Source organism: Typopeltis vanoorti, chromosome 21 (genome assembly GCF_054136105.1).
Source record: "Typopeltis vanoorti isolate ZY-2024b chromosome 21, IOZ_Tvanoo_1.0, whole genome shotgun sequence".
NCBI classification, from domain to species: domain Eukaryota; kingdom Metazoa; phylum Arthropoda; class Arachnida; order Uropygi; family Thelyphonidae; genus Typopeltis; species Typopeltis vanoorti.
This window is the reverse complement of record NC_143569.1, coordinates 24461199-24481699: the sequence shown is the minus strand read 5'-3', so window position 1 is coordinate 24481699 and position 20501 is coordinate 24461199. Positions and strand designations below refer to the sequence as shown.

The 20501-nt window shown below is 33.8% G+C and overlaps 1 protein-coding gene across 2 annotated transcripts in view; it reads right to left on the bottom strand.

Moving 5' to 3' along the window:
* Gnf1 (germ line transcription factor 1) overlaps positions 1 to 20501 on the bottom strand; it is a 406700-nt gene that overhangs the window by 385409 nt on the left and 790 nt on the right. Inside the window, exon 2 of one of the 2 annotated variants that reach the window (XM_090411514.1) lies at positions 16852 to 16991. The exons of the other annotated variant lie outside the window; for it this stretch is intronic. The gene's annotated coding sequence lies outside the window, so the exon portion shown is untranslated. The remainder of the gene's footprint in view (positions 1 to 16851; positions 16992 to 20501) is intronic. 2 annotated transcript variants of the gene reach the window in all.

The following is a 20501-nucleotide window of genomic DNA, read 5'->3' as shown; positions in this document are numbered from 1 at the left end:
AATGAAGGTGGGGGAAGGGAATTTTTCAAGTCAGAGGAGGCAGCTGACAAAAAAAATGTAAAATCTGGTTTTTGTTGGAGATCTCAACAGTGTAGTAGGAAATTAATCTCACCAGGCATAGTTTATTTATTCATATGGGGGTTTCCCCGCCTGTTCCTCAACTGTCCCTTAGGACTTGTTGGGCCCTCCTAGTGAGGGATTAAATATGTATTTATGACTGTAAACCTGTGTGTTCACGGGCCGGTTAGCCTGAGGGACGAAAAACCTGAGTTTCTGGGTGAAAAAATCCTCTACCCCCCCTATATGAGACCGGCTAACTCACCTTTAGTCGAAGGAGATCAGATAAAGGTTCCTCACATCATGGATGGGAATCAAACCCAGGCCTTTCCGACCAAAGGGCTTTGTCTATACCAACTGAGCTACAGAGGCTCTACCAGGCATAGTGAAAAGTTTGGAGAAAAGGACAAGGATAATAATAATGGCAAATATCTGCTGGATTTCAGTTCAGGATATGGACTAATTATTGATAACATCATTTTAAAACATAAAGGTCTGCAAAACTTCACACAGAAAGAAGAAATAAGAAAAGCCTCAATGACTATGTTGTTGACAGCAATATCTTCATCTTAGTTCAGATACAAAATTCTACAGAGGATTTGAAACTGTGTAAATGATATCGTCACTTAGTTTTAAGTAGGATAAAAATGAATGCTACATTAAAAAGATGCAATATGTAAGAGCTTTACAAAGTATTAGAGTTGAGCAGCTTTCACACGTGAACTGTAGACTCAACCATACAACTGTCATTTAACAAAGAGTCTGAAAACAAGGACCAAAGTTTGGAGTCTCGATGACAAACTGTGATCTCCAGCTGTGATTCAGCTGGAGAGGAATATGGTGAAGTTGTCTGCAAGAAGAAAAAATAAAAAACATGGTACACAGAAGTAGCCCTGGAAAAAGAAAAAAAAATACTGAAATTTCCTAGCAAATAAGTTGGGAGATGCACTAAAAGAATACTGAGAAAAATATAAGAGAGAGCTAAGTTATGTGCAAAAGTCATCATCATCAATTTCCTGACATGTACCCCCCCAAGGGGTGTTCAGGTTACAATGACAGCACTACATGATTAAGTTTACATTATTATTAATCTCCTAACAACTCCAAATCAATCTATTACTTGTCATTTTGTCATATTTAACATTCTGTGATTCTAAGGCACTTCTGACTGAATCAATTCACCTAGACCAGTAATGGTGAACCTATGACATGCATGTAAACTGAGACACACCAGTGTTCACCAACAACTATTCTCCCTGTTTGAGTTCAGTTCAGTTCAGCTTTTGCATTCATGCAACATTGAATTATTTTGTGCCAGTTCAACAGCTGCAAAGGTAAGAAAGCAGTTATGATTAATAAGCAATTGGGTAATACAATAAATAATAATCAAATATTATTATTATTATTAGGGGTATCTCCATGGAGTCAGTAGACTCATCGCAGGAGACCCAAACTATCATATCTGTTCTTGAATTTATTTACAGATGAAGAACTCACAACTGAGTCAGGCAATGCATTCCACTCATTCACCACCCTCCAGGCGAAAAACCTCGTTCACACACCCGTGTTAACCACACTTTTCCTTAATTTCCAGGGATGAACTCTTGTTCTTCCATCACTATCACACAGCTGAAACATTTCCTCTGCATCAATCTTATAAAAACCTTTTAATAATTTAAACGTTTCTATCATATCCCCTCTTCTCTGCCTATCAACCAACTTCTGCAATCCACAAGCTCTCAATATATCAATGTAGGGAGCATTTTTTACATCACTCACCAACTTGGTCACTCTCCTCTGAACCCTTTCCACAACCTCCTCGTCTCCAAGGAATCCAGGTGACCAGACCTGAGCACAGTAATACAAATGTGGAAGCAACAACGCTTTATAAAGGGGAATAATAACCTCTTTATCTCTGGATGTTAGTGTGTTCCTCAATAACCAAGTAATCCTATGTGCAATCCTGGACACCTTAGCAATGTGTCCCATGAACTTCATCTCCCTATCCACCAACACTCCTAAGTCCCTAGCCTCATCAATCTCTTGGAGTACTGTTCCATCAATGTAGTACACAGCTGGTAATCTTTTAATCCCAAAATGCATAACTTTACACTTTTCCACATTGAACTGACATCCATTTCCTTTTGCCCAACCAGCTTATTTAAATTATCCTGCAAACTCTCAACATCAGCTTGATTTTTTATTGCGCTATCCAACTTTGCATCATCAGCAAACTGAATATCTCCCTTTAAGCCATTTCCTATATCATTTGTGTACAAATTAAACAACAATGGCCCAAGCACAGAGCCATGAGGCAAACCACTGGTCACCTGCCTCATCCTGGACTCTGCTCCTCCATGCACCACCTTCTGATATCTCTCCCTGAGCCATTCTCCTATCCATATCCCCAGTTTAGTATTCATCCCCACTGCTCCAATTTGCGCAACAGTATTACATGGGGTATCTTGTCAAAAGCCTTAGCAAAATCCAGAAGTACCACTGTGTAGCCATTTCCTTTGTCCAACTTCATCACTCACCAACTTAGTCACTCTCTTCTGAACCCTTTCAACAACGTCCTCATCTCCAAAGAATCCAGGTGACCAGATATGAGCACAATAATCCAAATGTGGAAGTATCAATGCTTTATAAAGGGGAATAATAACCTCTTTATTGATGCTAGTATGTTCCTCCTATATAATAATAATAATAATAATGTAGTACTGATGCAATATCCTGTACATCCCATGAGGGTACATATCAGGAATCTGACAATGATGAAGTTAAGATACTTCTGACATATGAAGCGCAACTTTCATGTTCATATATCACAAAATCTACACTCAAGAATAGCACACGAAGCACAACATAATAAATAGTTGACTACCACGTTTCTTCCTAACCATGGAATTCTGGAAAAGACAAATGGAAAAGCATTTTTTAAAATATTTTTTTCTTTCTTTTTTCTTATTCATTCATATTCATTCAATGTTATTATGTAATTATTATTTAAAATAAATATTTCTCATTTCTTGTAAAATTCATAATTTGTAATACAAAGTTTTTATTTCTTTAATATTCCAGCCGTGTAATGGAGGAACCTCAAATTAAAATTCCCAATTGAATGATAAAAGTAGTTGAAACTTTAACCTCCCAAACGGCCAGGATGTCTATAGACATCCAGCTAAATCTGGATATGATTCAGCCCACCTGTTTAAAGAACCAGGATAAGAAGTACAAGTTGACCGTCCTGTCCATTAGAAGGTGTGATAAACCCTCACGCTGAAGAGAACGGTTAATCAGATTATCTCATGTTTGTAGCTACCTCTCAGTTGCCTATAACAAGAAACGCACATCCTTGTTCTATGCTGGGTAACTGGATTTTAGTTATATAGGATAGACTAAAAATAGAGAAATTATTTATATTTTTGTTTTCTCTTTTTATTGTACAATACAATTTTAATTTCTGGACAAAATAAAGGTCTTGCATAATTTCTTCACTTAAATATTGCCTTACCTTGGAGAACCAATTTCATTTTTAATTTTTTGCGCTAATTTTTTTCTAATCACTTTCTAGACAAAACATTTTGCTTTGTTCTCGAAGAAATTAATTCACGATAATTATTTGAAATATTCTTTTAAAAAAAGAGAAGAAAAGAAAACTGGCTGTCGATGTTCCAGATTATATTATTTTTATTTTTGTACAAAACCATCTAAATCGAATAATACTTGACAGATTTCCTTTAGGACATGCTGGAGCAACTTTGCTTTATAGAGAATAACATGAAATTCTTTAATCATATCACTAAATTTTTTCTTTATATTATATAGTAATATACTGTTCTTTGTACTTTCACTTTCTTGGTTTCCCTGTATAATCGGTCTTTATAAAATGAAATAAACATTTATTATTTAAATTGATATGTGTGTATATTTTCTGCTAGTTTATATATTTTTCGCCAATTATAATATAAGTGATACTTTTGCATATATTCTCTAATACAAAATATATGTGCATGCATCAAATGTAAAATTTCATATTTTCACAATAGAAATGAACTTTATTTCGACTTTGATAGCATCACCCAACCCCCCCACTCCCGTTGCAACATTACCAGACACCCGAAAGTTGTTATGAAACATAGGTACAGTTTTAATTTCATTCGTGATTTTTCCATAATAATTGTTCCACGTAACATTTATTTTTTTCAACACAGAAACTAAGTTTTGATTATTATAAATTTGCAAACTATAAATAAGAAAATATACATATTATTTCCCTATTATTATAAATCAGGAAGTTATGTGACGTTCGCTAATAGGGGAAATTAATATTTAAAAACACTGTCATCCTATAAATGCAATATCAGAATATGCTTCGAATGTCTGCTAATCAATCAGAAAGATGGAAAAACAGAACAAGGAATTTCTGCCTGTAAAATATTCAGTTATTGCATGAGGTACTTTAGTGTGCTGCCTTCTGGGCATGTTCTTTTGATCTGGTTCTCAGTGGGGGGAGTTAGTAATCTCCATTAGTCTACAACTTGTTACTGGGCAGAAAGGAATATTAGAAAGTATATCCAATATACAATTCATTTGTGAGATGGCAAGCAAGAGCAGTAATTTTTTTCAAGATAATTATCAAAAAATTTAGAATTCTTCAATAATAAAAGTGAAACTGATCACTATAAATAAAGAAATCATTTTTGGCATAAATACTTCATCGGCCTGTAAAAGAAATGTCTGATATGTCTGTGTTAGGATATCTGAACAACAGAAAACGAAACAAGACATTCTTGCTTGAGGCAATTTTCTGTCTTGTGTTTCTCAAAAGAGTAATCTATGACTTTTAGCTGTTCCTCTAGGTAAGAGGATTATTGTCCAGCATTTCTAAGACGTATTTCAGAAATAGCAATCAGCAGAAATAGAAGTAGTAATATTTAGATTTAAAAAAAAAAAGAAAAGAAACAGAAATAACACATTTGAAATTTCTTTGTGTGGTATACAGTTTTACATGTTGAAAATGCAGCATAGTATTTCTAAATCTTAGAATAATTTCAGCAGACCGCTGATTTCAGATTCAAAGAAAGAGTACAGAATTAGAAGCTTCGATATACAACAATATTATTGCTTTATTTCTTTTGTCAAAACGGTAAACTGAAATAAGAGATTTTTAATACCGTCTGAAAGCTTTCAAAGCTATAGAAATTTAACGTAGTTATGCAACTCAGTTCCAGGACAGGGGGGGGGGGGGATGGAGTAAAAAATCCTAAAAATGAGCATACATTTTTAATCATTCCATACAGGATATCCTTACTATTATATTTTCAACATATCTACAGTGGTTAAGCACTGGATATTATAGTAATGTGCATCCTACAAAAAACTCTGTTGCAATTTTCAGCAAAAGAAGAAGGCGAAGAGTCTCTGATAAAATACCATTAGGTATAAATTTTTGATACTAAAAAAGATACAATATTGGAAACTGAGTAATGCAATTTATAATAATTTGTTGTTCATAAAAAAAAAAAAAAATGTTCCTGAAATTGAAATGTGACAATCCATATAAAGGTATTTTGCAAAGAAAGAAAGCAAAATGTCATATTTATTTCACTAAATGTTATTTAAAAATATAAATATTTGATAAAATATTTTAAACGTAAACAAACATTTGAAAATTCACAAAAAAGAATCTATATTGTCAATAAGTGGAGGAAATTAACTATTACTAAAGTATATTCATTGCAAAGGCTGATCTATGGTCATTTCAGGATTGATTATTTATTTTGCAGATGTGAAACTTCTATTTTTGGAAAGAGACACAAGAAATAAATTGTTCAGAAAAAAAAAAAACAATCAAATATCCTAGTACAGTGAAGAAAATTCGAAGTAACAGAGTACATGTAAAGACAAGTGACTCAAAAGTCGCTCGACCACAGTTAATCTGCTAATGGCTCTCAAATCGCCGTTAAGGGATTAACAGCAGAGAGGGTAAATACTTGATAAAAGATAGAATGACGATGAAGTCTTGATCCATGAAAAAGTCTGGGGTAGTCTTGCAATTTCATCCACCTTGGCCGGTAGGAGGGTTATAGATGCGTGGACTGAGAAGTAAGCCGTTATTGACAGAAATGGCAATTCATTGTGCCTACTGTGCCATGAAACAGGTAAGCAGAACATGAAATGTAAAAAGACATTTTGAAACAAATCATCAATGGCTTTTGGAAAAAAGGAAGGAATACGTTTCTCAGCAGCTATACTGCAAAGAGTGTCAATCAAATAACTTGCTTAAATTATTAAGATGCCCTATGAATTTTACATCAAGTTTCAGCATTGCTCACTCCATAGCTCAGCACAGAAAGGCCCTCAATGAAGGAAAATTTATTAATCTGAAATGTGCACCTGTTTTGTTTCAAGATATGCAAATTAAAGATGCTATTATAAAGCATATTTCTGATTTACCAGTCAGCAGAAATACCATTAAAGATAGAGTGATAACAATGATCTCCGATGTATAACATAAACTAAAAAAAGACTTAAATAATTGTAAATATGTTTTTGATTTGTCTTGATGAAACTACTGATATAACCTCATCAGCTCGGTTGGCAATCACTGCTAGATCTTCCAATGATCAGAGAATGAGAGAGGAGCTGGTAAAGCTAGAAATAGTGCCAATAAGTACATCAGGGAACAAAATATGCAACATTGTTCTAAAAATGATCCATGACCTAAGCATTGATATGTCTAAAGTTGCATCTGTGATGAAAGATGGGGCATCCAATGGGAAAAAAGGTCGGATTTGTGAAATTGTTTATGGAAGCAATTGGACATCCAGTTGTGCATTTCATTGCATTATTCACCAGGAGGTGTTGTGTACCAAGGCAGGATTTACAGAACTACATGATGCAATGACAGGTGTAACAAAAATAGTGAATTTAATAGCTGTTCGATCCCTTCACAAGTGAGAATTTTTTCTGCACTATTACAAGAAGCTGAATCAACTTAAAGTGGACTGTGGTTGCACAACAATGTAAAGTGGTTGAGTCGAGGAAAAGTCTTCAAAAGATTTGTGGAGTGCTATGAAGAAATTAAGTTATATGTTGAGAATAAAAATTTGGAACAGTTTCCTCAGCTCAGTGATTGTACATGGGTCAGCACACTGATTTTTTTTTAGAGACCTCTCGATTCATATGAATGAATTGAACTTGAAGTTACAAGTTACTGAAACTTAAAGTAACTTAAAGTTACTTTTGGCAAAAGTACTGACATTATGTTTGGATACATAAAAGAAACTAAACTTCAAATTTTCAAACAAGATGTGGGGACTAAAACTTATAAGTATTTTCCTTGACTAAAAAAACATTTTGAAGAGGTCAGCTCGGATGAGCAAAATAAAATGGAACTTTTGCATATAAAGTACCAGCACATTTAAACTCAATAAATGATCAGTTTGGTGGAAGATTTAATCAATTCTCTGACTCCATGGAGGTCAAATGTTAATAATAATAATAACAATTTTTTAAGTTCTATTCAAAATTACTATTAAAAGTAGGGTAATATTTAGTGCACTATTTTAAGCCCAATTATCAGTGTGCATACTGCAGAGGTACTAGACAGGGAGACCCAATATCACCAAGCATTTTCATCGCACATTTAGAAAGAGCAATGGACAAATTGAAGGAAGATGCAAAGGAATATCTGTACACGGAATGAGAATTAATAACCTGAGATTTGCAGATGACATTGTTATTATTGAAGAAGACGAAAGAGAACTACAAAAAACACTGAAACTGTTAAATGAGGAAGGGAAGAGATTTGGACTTGTTATGAACTTGGAAAAAACAAAGACAATGGTATTTGGTGAGAAGAACATGAAACAAAAGATACAAGTGGATGGAACTGATATAGAAAATGTAGAACAATTCACATATTTGGGAAGTAAACTGACACTATGATTTGGACTGTAAAAAAGAAATAAAGATCAGGATTGCAAAGGGAAGAACAAATCTGAAGGCCATGGATAACATCTGGAAAAGTAAAGTGATCAGTCTGCAAACAAAACTAAGAGTACTGGAAACATGCATCTTCAACGGTGTACTGTATGGATCTGCAACGTGGATAATAAATAAAGAATCAAGAAAAAGAATTTTGGCATTTGAAAGAACTTGTTACAGGAAGATTCTAAGAATAGGATGGGTACAGAAAATCACCAATGAAGAGCTTTATCAGAAGATACAACCAAAACAGAATCTAATGCAGAAGATTATAAAACGGAATCTGCAATTATTTGGACACATCTGTAGAATGAGTGAGGACCAGAAGATAAAGACATTTATGTTTGGTATTTTGGATGGTTTAAACAGAAGAGGTAGACGATATAAAAGACTGGTGGGAATGGGTGTACAAAAACTGCGACACTGTGCACTGGACAAAGAAAGGTGGAAGAAGATAGTGAAACAGGCATCAGACATCAACAGGCAGTGAGCCCATGGTTCGTGATGATGATGATGATATTATTTTCTCTATTGTAACTGAGTGATTTTTCATTATTATTATTATTTTACATGTGTCTGAGTTTGTTTTACTTGTATTTCATTTCTGTAATTATTAGATGTTTCAATATATAATGCATAACACCACACATGATTGGACTTTATATTTTTAAATAAATGAATATGTAAAGAATTGTTTCTCATTTGTTCGGAGGGGGGGGGGGGAAAGTAAACTTGAATTAGGCATTTTCCGAATATTTGACAAGCTGAGCCTAAAATGTTTGCCATCACTGACCTAGACTTTGGTCTTCCTCTGGGTCTCTTTCCTGCCATCTTGGTATCAAACACCTGTTTTGCTAAGCTTTCTTCACCTGTTCTACTTAAGTGGCAATGTCACCTTAGATTAGCTTTGCTGACACAATCTTGAATGCTAATAATGCCAAGTTAATTTCTAATATGATTCTGCCATTGATGCCATCGGTTCACTATGCTAATTTTTCCCAGAATTCTTATATCTGTATTCTCTAGTCTTTGATCAAGTGCTTTATTTCAAACCCAACTCTATATCATAACTTAAAACTGGCTTGAAAACTGTCTTATACAGCAATCCCTCGATTAATGCAAACCTGATTAGTGCGTCATTTTTTTCGATACCCAAAATCGATTAGTGCACCTATCTTAAAAATAATTGTTACAGATTTTAAAAATTTTCGATCTATAGATTTTTTATGGCTAACTATTTTAAAAAATCACTCACCAGGATGAAATAATTTAGTTACTTATTTGAAATATTTTACAAAGTTATTTTTAAAGGCATACCACACTATTTCCATGTACACTATGTTCCAAATTTGCCGCCAAAATTTATGTCGTCTGCTTTACATAGCATTTTGTTGATCATATCTCGTACAATTGTTTTCTTTACTTTTTTATTTTAAATTATTTTCCTGAGTAAAAGAATTAGTAAGCAAAAAATAGAAGTGTAAAAATGATTTGAAAACTAATCTGAGTGGAAGAAAAACTTGAAATAATAAAAGAAAAATGAACAAGGCGAGTCCAGAGCGAAGATAGGACAAGAACACAAAAATGGATGAATCAAATGCTGAATACAAAGAGAAAGATTAGGCTGCTTCAAGTTCATCCTGCATGCACTCGAAATCAAAGTATTATAATGATTGAATTAGAGAGACTTCTTTTTACATGGATCGAAGATTGCAACCAAAAACGGATCCCGCTAAACACTGGCCTTATTAAATCAAAAGTCTTTGTAACCTGGAAAGAAAGGGGCTATCAATGATGGAAAGGAAGAAGAATTCCATGTTAGTGCTGGGTGGTTTGAGCGTTTCAAAAAGAGAAATTGCCTACATAATGTTCTAATTGGTGAAGCTTCAAGTGCAGATAAGGAGATATCCGGAAATTTTGAAGAAAATTGTGTAAGAAGGGGACTATTGTGATCAACAAATATTTAATGTCGATGGAACAGGCCTTTTTTTGGAAGAGAATGCTTACCAAGACATTTCTAGCCAAATCAGAGAAATCTCAGCCTGGTTATAAAGTTGCGAAGGCAAATGAAATTACTGCTAGCAATATGTGAGCCGTTTGGAAGAACATTCTTCCAAGTTATGCAAATGATTTTAGAGGCTTTTCAAATGAATCTAAGTTAATTAAATCTCATTCTGAGAAGTTGAGTGAATCCAATCTACTAAATTAAATGCACAGCGGGAAGATCCTGAAGAAAAATTAATCACTGACAAGCCCAAAGAGGTTTCACAGAAACAATTTGAAAATAATTTTCGTACAATCGAAGTTTTTAAGCAGCAATGCTTAGAGACTGACCCTGGTGAAGAGAGAACCAGTAAAATTTGCAGAAGAGGCAATAGAGCTATACTGTAATAGCTGTATGAAAAAAAGAAACAGAATGCCCACCAAACTACATTAACTCAATTCTTTGTTAAGAAGCAGAATAATAAATTTATATTCTGAATATGTTTTATTGTCTTTCAGCTTCATTGTTTACCTTTAACTAGGCCCTGAGATATACCTTAATTCTTTTATTAAAAAAAATTAAGGGTCAAGAAAGAAATCTGAGGAACGAATTATACTTTTACCCATAGGTTATTATATTCAATTAGTGCATTTTCAATTAATGCACCTGTTTTAAAGAATTAGGCATTATTTAAAGAATACACATTAATCGAGGGATTGCTGTATACTGATAGTTTGGTGTTTTGGCTAATTTCTCTCTTATTCCATATAAATTTATTCAGCTGGCTACCCACCATACCAGCTTTGCTTATTATTATATGAAACCTCCAGGGAGTCCAAGGACTCATCAAGGGAGGACACTTATTCCAAGACTGTCTTCACTACTCAATATACCACGCCATCTACCACCCACAATCACCACTAGTATTTCCACAGACAATCAGAAACATCCATGCCCACAGCGGGATTCAAACCCGCAGCCTTTTGGCTGGAGAGCAGATACACTAACCACTCGGCCAATCAGGCCGGCTAATTCTTTTGTCTATTTCCAGACTTAACTTACCATTTTCACTAAAAACTGGGCTTAACTATCTGAAATACAGCAGAATCTGCTTAATGTGATCACGGATAATATTATCAATTGGCTATTGTTATCAAAATCAGTCGGTCCCGAAACACACCATTTAAAATAATCCATCTATTATAATCAAAGTTCCGGTTATTGTTATCAGAATCGTCGAATGTTTAGCCTTTTGTGTCTGAGAATTCTAAGAAATAAGGGTTATTAAAAGAACACGTAAGATCACAGTAATAACTTTTAATTAATGAAGGCACAGATATTTCATACTAAAACTAATAGTACATCTTCAGTGTTACACAAATAGTTATAGGAATGGAATACAAGTAACGAACATTCGGTGAATCACCTATTAAAATACAATTGTTGCCGGAGCTAGGAAATGATAGAAAATAATAATTAATCTTTAAGATAATTTTTTTTAAATTATTGATTACATAAAATAAAAGTCTACCAGATCTTCGAGAGAAAGAGAGACAATCATTTCGATTTAAATTTGGTTGGTGTAAAATAGCTTCACAACTTTCTTTAAAAAGGCGTTCATATTTGAACCTGCATCTATGGAGGAGAAATAAGAAAAATAAGAAATAAGGGTTAATTAGGACAAAATTTGACAAAGAACATTTGTTGAAACCTAACTTTTTTTTGTCAATCTTCCTTTAATCTTATATCTTCCAGGCAAATGCAGGTGGATAATCTTAATCTTCCGTAAAACTTAAATCTTCCAGGCAAATGCAGGGGAGTATAAATAGTCTAATTGTGATTTTCCAAGTTTATTTTCGTGCTAAGTAAGTGAATTTGACTAAGTGTTCGTTATAACAGCCCTTAGCATTATGGAACAAGCAAGTAAGAAAAGCAAAGAATTTTGGAGTGCTATGATAAGTTGCCCAAAATGATTCAGCATAGTGCAGCTGTATATTTAAAAATTTCACACCCACTCTTGTGTAAGATCTTAAAAAAAACAGATCAAACATTGAAACTTCAGCTGTTATTAATGAGAAAATGAATCGAAAGAGAGCCTATCTGGTAAGGATACTCAAGTTGAATCAGCATTAAAAATTTAGTTTAGTAATGTTCGTGAAAAGAATGCTTAGGTTAATGGGCTTTGATGTCAAAAAGCAGAACTTGCAAAAACAATGGGCAAAGAAAATTTCACCGCAACTGATGGATGGTTTAACAGGTGGAAAAAACAAGAGAATATTGTGTATTGAGGTGTCGCGAATAATAATAAACACTCAGGACACCTCCAAGGAGTCCGAAGACTCATAGCAGGAGGACACCTACTATACAACTGTCTCCACCACTAAAATGAACCTCTACCACTAATCATCTCCAACAATGCCATCCACCACTCACCACCACAACTAGTATTTTTTGTCTGTGTTGTTTATCAGCTGATGTGTGGATTTAAGACTGAGTGGTCAAAAATTATTGCTGAATATTCTCCGAGGATATTTACAATGTAGATGAAACAGGACTCTATTTTCGTGCAATGCCTGAGCATACTTATTTGTTTAAAAATGAAAGTACTAAAGGATTTAAATCTTCAAAAGAGCAAGTAACAGTTCTTTGTTGTGACAATATGAAAGGTGAGAACTCCTAGTGAATGGAAAAAGTAAAAATCCTCAGTGTTTTAAAGGTGTCAAAAGTTTGCCTGTCGACTACTGTTCTAGTGCAAATGCTTGGATGACTAATGACATTTTCAACAATTGGTTAGTTAAGTGGGATCTTAAATTAAAAGGAAAAATTGTCTTGTTAAATTGTTTGTGTGTGCAGTGCAGTTGTCTACTAACTAGACAACTGCACTGCACACAATTTATCGTTAAAAAAATATCAAAGAAATCTTCTTCCTTTTGAACACTAAATCGTTAATTCAATGATGTGACCAAGGCACCATACTAGCTTTTAAAGTTTATTATTGCAGGGAAATTCGTGCAAGAATTATAACTGAGCTCGATTATATAAAAGATCAGGCTGATTCAAGTGCAATTGCAAAAAGGATTTCCCTTCTTGATGCATTGCATTTGATAGCAATGTCATGGAAGCAAGTCTCAGAGAAGACTATTGTAAACTGCTTCCAAAAAGGGTGGATTTTTTAATCCACTCTGAAACTCCTTCTTCCAAAGAATTTGAATATTTTACAAATGAAATTTTTGATAAAACCCCAGACGGTATGTCAAAAGAAGAATTTGAAAATTGGTTGGATATTGATAATGAAGTCAAAGTGGTGGCATCAATGACAGTGTCATAAATATGTCAAGCTCCTTCCGATGAGAACTTTAAACTAATAGAAGAAAGTGAACCTAATACAAGTAAAGAAGAATTAATTTTAGAAGCTCCTCCAACCAATGTCCAGATGCAAAAAGCTCTATGGATACTTTGTTACAGTGTGCAACATAGAGCAACAAACTTCGAAAGGCATTATGTGTATGAGCAATTTATTCATGAACTGCTATATTCAAAGACAACAGACAACACTAGATAAGTTTTTAAAGTAAATTTTATGTTGTTGCTCATTAAAAAGTTGTTTATAACAATAAATTAAATTAAATAATGTTCATAACAATAAATTGAAATAAATGATGCAATATTTTATATCCTTTGCTTAATGTTAGCAGCCGGTTATTGTTATTGAAAAGCGAATGTCCCAAAGTGATCACAATAAGTGGCATCTACTATATTTTACTTGTTCTGGGATCTCCATTCAGAATGCAGCTGAAGTTTTCTATGCTCCTGATTATTTTCATAGTCTTTTTATTGCTGATTTTCATGACAAATTTGTTACAGATGTTATTCAATTTATTATTGGTATTATTATTATTCCAAGACATCCCATGGAGTCAAAGACTCATCTAAGAGGTTCTTTTGTCACATACACTGCTCATCATACTGAGCTTTAAACACACTCAAATTCTCTGCGACATCACACTCTCAGGCAAGACATTCTCATTCCCCTGCTTATACAGCTTCCAGGGATGACCTCTGGTTCTCGCCTAATCTCCCACTGTTTTCTGTAAAACCTCCCGAATGTTGATCCTATAACAACCCCTTACTAACTTAGAGGTCTCTATCACATCACCCCTCTTCCTCCTATCCACTAGACTGTAAATTGCATCTTCCCAACCTTTCCTCATATTCAACATTCCAGATATCAGAAACTACCTTAGTCAATCACCTCTGGACCGTTTCCAACATATCTTCATCCTTTTGAAAACCAGGTGACCGAATCTGTGCACAGCAGTTCATAGCTCTCTAGATAAATCTCCTTACTTTTACAAGTCAGTGTCCTCCACATCATTCCCAGAATTCTCTGTGTTGTCTGCAAAATTTTGGCATCGTGTCCCCTAAATTTCAGATCCTTACCCACTATCACCCCAAGATCTTATTACCTCCACCTCCAACAATATATCTCTACCAAGCATAAATTCTACATACCATCTTTGTTTCCCAAATTTTAAAACTTTACATTTGCAACATTGGACTCGCATCCCCCATTCCCATTCACTCAATTTATTCAAGACTTCCTGTAAGGCCACAACATCTCTACTCTTCATAGTTCATCCCAACTTTGCATCATCTGCAAGCAACTGAATATCCCAATCCAAATCTTTAGTTAATGAATCCTGGAGACTTGCATTAGATGTGTTTAGGAGTACAACATTATCTACATAAAGCAAAGAGCGAAGTTTGACATCTCCAATTCTAACATCAGGCTTGATGCCACTTTCTTCCATAATGTGACCCATATTGATGATGAATAGGAACACATTATTTCTCCTGAGATAATGTGTATTCTTGTCTTACCCCTAATTTTACATCAAACGATATTCTTTCAATTCTAACTGCTGACTGACAACTTAAATATAGACCACGTATCTACGAAATAATGCTGCATTTAATATCCACTTTACTTTATTGCTCTGTATAATGTTCCATTCACTCCATATTAGTGTTTTGAAAATCTTTTCTCTGGGCACCTTGTTATATACCTTTACCAGATCTACAAAACTTAAATATAGATCTTTGTCATATTCCCACGATTTCTCACCTATTTGTCTTAAAGTGAAATTTTGATCTTGACAACTTTTATTTGGCCTGAACCCAGCTTGTTCTTCACCAAGTTTTTTTTTCACAATCTTTCTCAACCTCTTTTCAAGTATGCTTGAATAAATCTTACCTGGAACATTTAGTAGAGAATTTCTTCTGTAAATCTCACATTCACTACTATTCTCTTTCTTACAGACAGGTACTATGAGAGCTCTACTCCAATCATTGGGAATTTGACCTTCTATTCAGGCCCTCTGAATTATGTAGTGTAGCCACTGCATAATCTTTCTACCGCCAATACTTGAGCATTTATGGCTCTCTAGATAAATCTCCTTACTTCTACAAGTCAGTGTCCTCCACATCAAATATCATGTAGTCCAGCTGTCTTTCCACATTTCAAGTTTTTAAGGCTTTTTCTACCTCAATATGGTTCTTTCATTACTTGGTTCATTTAATAGTCTTTCAAAGTAATTACTCCAGACCTAGGATATCCTTACATTCAGTTTTCATGTCACCTTTATCATCTTTGATTCCTTTTACAGTATTCTTTCCTCCATTTCTAAGCTTCTTCAATAGCATCCAGAACATTTTGCCACCTTCCTGATATTTATTTTCTATATTCTTACTAGTCTTCCCATAAGTTTTGTTTAACTACTTTTACACATAGCTTAATTCTCTTACATTTTTCTCTGTGTTCTTTTAGGGCATCTGCCAACTTATTTGCTAGGAACTTTTAGTATGCTTTCTTGTTTTCCAGGATTGCTTCTTTAACTTCTTGTGTCCATCATGATGATCTTATTTTTCTATCCTTGAAGACAACTTCACCACATAGCTGAATCAATCAATTTTTTCTTCCAAGTTTGCCACTGAGACTGCAAGGTATGGTTCTTGTTTTCAATTTGTTTCATTAAAACAAATGTGCAAAAAAATAAAAAAAATAAACATAATTTATGTTTAACTAAACAAACAAAAAAAAAAACATTATCCAAATTCTTATAACTTTGATAAGAATATAGATAATAAATATCAATTATCTATCTAGGTGGAAAAATGTTCTGGAGTCTATTGAAAAAACTTAAAAATAGTGGAAACAGTACTATTAAAAGAATCACAGATGATAAAGGTGACAAGAAAACTGAACTTAAGTATATTCTAGATGTCTGAAGTAATCACTTTAAATGAAACAAGAAGAGACAAGACAGTAGTAGAAAATAATCAAGAGGAATGTAAACAGGAGCACATAACAATAAGTGAGGTACAGAAAGCTACTAAAAGCCTGAATATGGAAAGTTATTTTAAGTAAATGATATCTGACCAGAAATCCTGAAATATAAAGGCATAAAAAATTCTGCAGTGCTTACACTGCATAATTAAGAACCCCTGGTTACAGTTGAATTCCAGATGATTGAAGTAGAGCTCTCATAATTCTCATCTATAAAAAGAGGTATAAAACTGAATGTGAAAACAATAGGGGTATTTCTATATAAAGTTTCCCTACTAAGCACCTCCATTGCACAAAGATCTAAGTTTTTGATTCTCATCGTAACAAGAGGAAACTTTATATTGGGTTTAGTTGATCTACGGCAGTTGCTGGAGTTTTTTCTCCTAGAAAATAGAATTTTTTTTATCCAAAATACAGGCAAATCAGCCTTAACACAATTTACAGACAAAACATACCACATATATATACATACCAAAACATTCTGTGTAGATGGAGGTTTAAATAGTGTAAATAGTGAGTGTCCTTCCACAAAGAGTCCTTGGAGGTGTCATAGAAATATAGGTATTCTAGGTAAGAATTAAGCCACCATACAGGAGAAGAGTAACAAAAATTCTGGAAGAGGAAAAAAAAAAGTTACATTCAGGTGAAACAGAGGTTGTTAAGGCTAGGTTTTCACTAATATTAGAATCACAGAAATCAAATTTAGCCCTTTACTTAACACAGATAGTGGTGTACTGCTAAACAAACCCAGTGCAAGTCCAGATTCTCTAACTAAACTGGATAACGACTAAAAATTTGGCATGAAAATCCGAAATAAAAAACTGAAACTATGAAAAAGGGAGGAACAAAGAAACCTTCTGCTGCATTCTGAATGGAGATCCTATACAACAGAGCTTCCCAAACTGTGGGTAGTGGCCCCCTTGGGGGGGCCATAGGTTTTGTTGAGGGGGGGGGCTTGAAATAATGAAAACAAATTTAAAATGTTTTAAGACTAAGTAAGTCTTTTTTTAATCTTAAAAGAAATGTATTTAATTTCTATTATTTATTATTTCTTTTTTGTTATTGTTTATATTTTAATGGAAAAAAATCACACATTGGTGCGGGCTCACAAATTTTGCTTCCTGCATATTTCATCGCTTAATGAATATTAGTAAATATATGCTTATTCATATACGTTTCATTTCAAAGCAGAAATCTAAGAATTGCAGTTTCAAATATTTCACCTGATATTGACTTTTTGTGCAGCAGTACTGAAACACATCCATCACATTAAATTGTTATTAAACTTCTTTTATGTTTTTAATTCTTTCTTTATTACTAATCATTTTACGTTTCATGTGCTTGTATTGCATATGTACAATAACAATATATCTATCTATATAAAAATATAAGATAATGTACCATGTCAAATGTGTAAGATGCTAAAAATGTAATATTTGCATTTCATTTTTGAAATATTCGCTATGTATGTTTTGTATTGAATATAAATACAATAAATATTATAATAATATATGTCTATATTACGATTATTTTTGAGGGGACCGTGAAATATTTCAATTTTTCCAAAGGGGGCCCTGACATCAAGAAGTTTGGGAAGCACTGCTATACAACAAGTAAAATATTTCAGTTATTAAGCACAGTTTTTTAGTGAAGATGGCAAGTTTAATCTGAAAAGAGACACCAAAAGCAAGAGAGAAATGAATCAAAACACGAAACTAGTAGAATACAAGACAGTGTTCAAACCAACTTTATGGGTAGAAATAAAGCACTTGATTCAAGTCTAGAGACCTGTTATCAGAGTTGTGAGAAAAATTAGGGGAGTGAACAGATGGTATCAATGACAGAATCACATTCAAAAGATATCAGGAAGAAATCTGACATTATCAGCATTCAACAATGTGTAAGCAGAGCTAATCTAAGGTGGTATGACCACTTTAAACAGAATGGGAGAGGAAAGGTTAGCAAAACAGGCATGTGATGCCAGGAAAAAATACACAGAGGAAGAGAAAGATCTTGGTGGTCTGATTCTGTTAACAGTACCTTAAAAGAAGACAGAAATATTAGATATGACAATACTGACAAGTAACAGGGCAATTTGGGAAAAAACTGTTGATAAGAGATTGATAATAATGCAAAACTAGTCATTAGCACTGTCATCTGTACAGCTCTTTGGGCACATATATATATATATATATATATATATATCAGGAAATTGAAATGCAACAATTAAATCTTAATATCTTCCTTGGTTCCAGCTCCCACTGATGAGACCTCAATAAAGATTGAAAAACTGGTCTAGGTGGTGTTTTCCTTGCCAATGTGAAGAGCAGTATGAGTACAAAAGGCAGTGTGCCTTACATTAATGGGATAGTAAGATAACTGATGTGAATTCAATGGCCTCCATACACAAGCAGGCTGATCAAGATACTTTATGATTAAACTCTGTTCCTGTCTACTTATACTGGTTAATGGATTAAAACAAGAAAATACAGTAAAGTATAATATGCTTTGTAACCAAGCAAAAAAACAAAAGAAAAAAAATTCTTAATTTATTACTAGAGAAGTACCATGCGAGCTCAAGATTCATTTCAAACTACATAACTTATATCTCCCTATTGAATTTCTTCTATGAAGTCTTTTGTATTTATTACCCCTCTCTCTCTTCATGATTGAAAATTTCCTACTACTGTATATGTAAAATTGTGTTTCTTTACTTATGGACATGCCATTATTTTATAACCATGGGATAAGGCAAAATCGTTTTCCCCTCCTACCAAATATCAGGTACATATATAATCTTCATTGCAAGAAAACAGGAAAAACACACTTTATTGTGGTATATTCAGAGAATTTTAAGAGATCGGACAGCAATTATAAAATTATACACACACACACACACACAATATATATATATATATATATATATATATATATATATATATATATATATATATATATATATATATATATATACAGGGTGTTCGGGATAAATTTGACAGTTTCGTAAGGAAAAAGAAAATCTTCTTTGTATCTATTAAATTTAATGAATTGACAAAAAAACATTACAGGCAGAGTTAATTACAATACTATCAACAAGATTTACTCAAAATAACCACCATTAGCATTGATCACAGCTTCAATTCTGCTTCGGAACCTCGAACAAGCTGATGCTACAGTCTCCCTGGGAAGGGCCGCAAAAACTGTTTTAATTTTATCCATTAACTGGGCTTTTGTATTACTGGAAGTGCGATTGGTGTCTTTTTCAACTGCGCCCCATACAAAATAATCCATGGGGTTAAGGTCTGGGGAGTTTGGAGGCCAAACATTTGGACTGGTGAAGTCGTAGAAATTTTCAGACAACCATTTTTGACTTTTCCCAGAGGTGTGGCAAGGGGCCGAATCCTGCTGCCATACATACGGCCTACCATTGGCTACCCTTGTTATCCAGGGCTTGACTACAGTTAGCAACTCCACGAACAAAGCCCGAATTCCAATGCCAGGGTTCTTCAACACCTGTTCCTGCAGATTTGCGAGGAATTCTGCTGTACGAACGCAATCAGATCGTCTGCTAGGGATCTTTCTTCTTGCTACATCCTCGTAGTCACCATTGCAAGTCTCTAGTTCATGCCTGATTGTTTTTACTGTATTCAGGGAGCATTGGGCAGCAGTCGTAATATCCTTATTTTGATGGCGGGCACGAATCATCATGATACAAGTTATTCTCTTCCATGATTCAGGTGGGTTCCAGCTATCCATCCTTTCTGACATCTTGTATATGAATGAAGAAGGGTCCAAACTTTTAAATGAAGAGAAGTGTGTGTTAATACATGTAACTTACGAAAAAATATAATTAATTATAAATATGTCAAATTTATCCCGAACACCCTGTATATTAAAAATATTAAAAATTTTTAATATATATATATATATATATTAAAAATATTCTCTTCCAAGGCATGGAAAGTTGCAAACCTATAATGCATCAGTATCATGTGCAAGCTAAGGATTATTTTGTAATTTTTTTAGTTGCATCTTTTAAATTTCATTATTTTTAATCCAGAAACCCTATTCTAAAGACCAAACATGTTTTTTTTTTTTTTTTTTCTCAAGCCACTAGAGGCC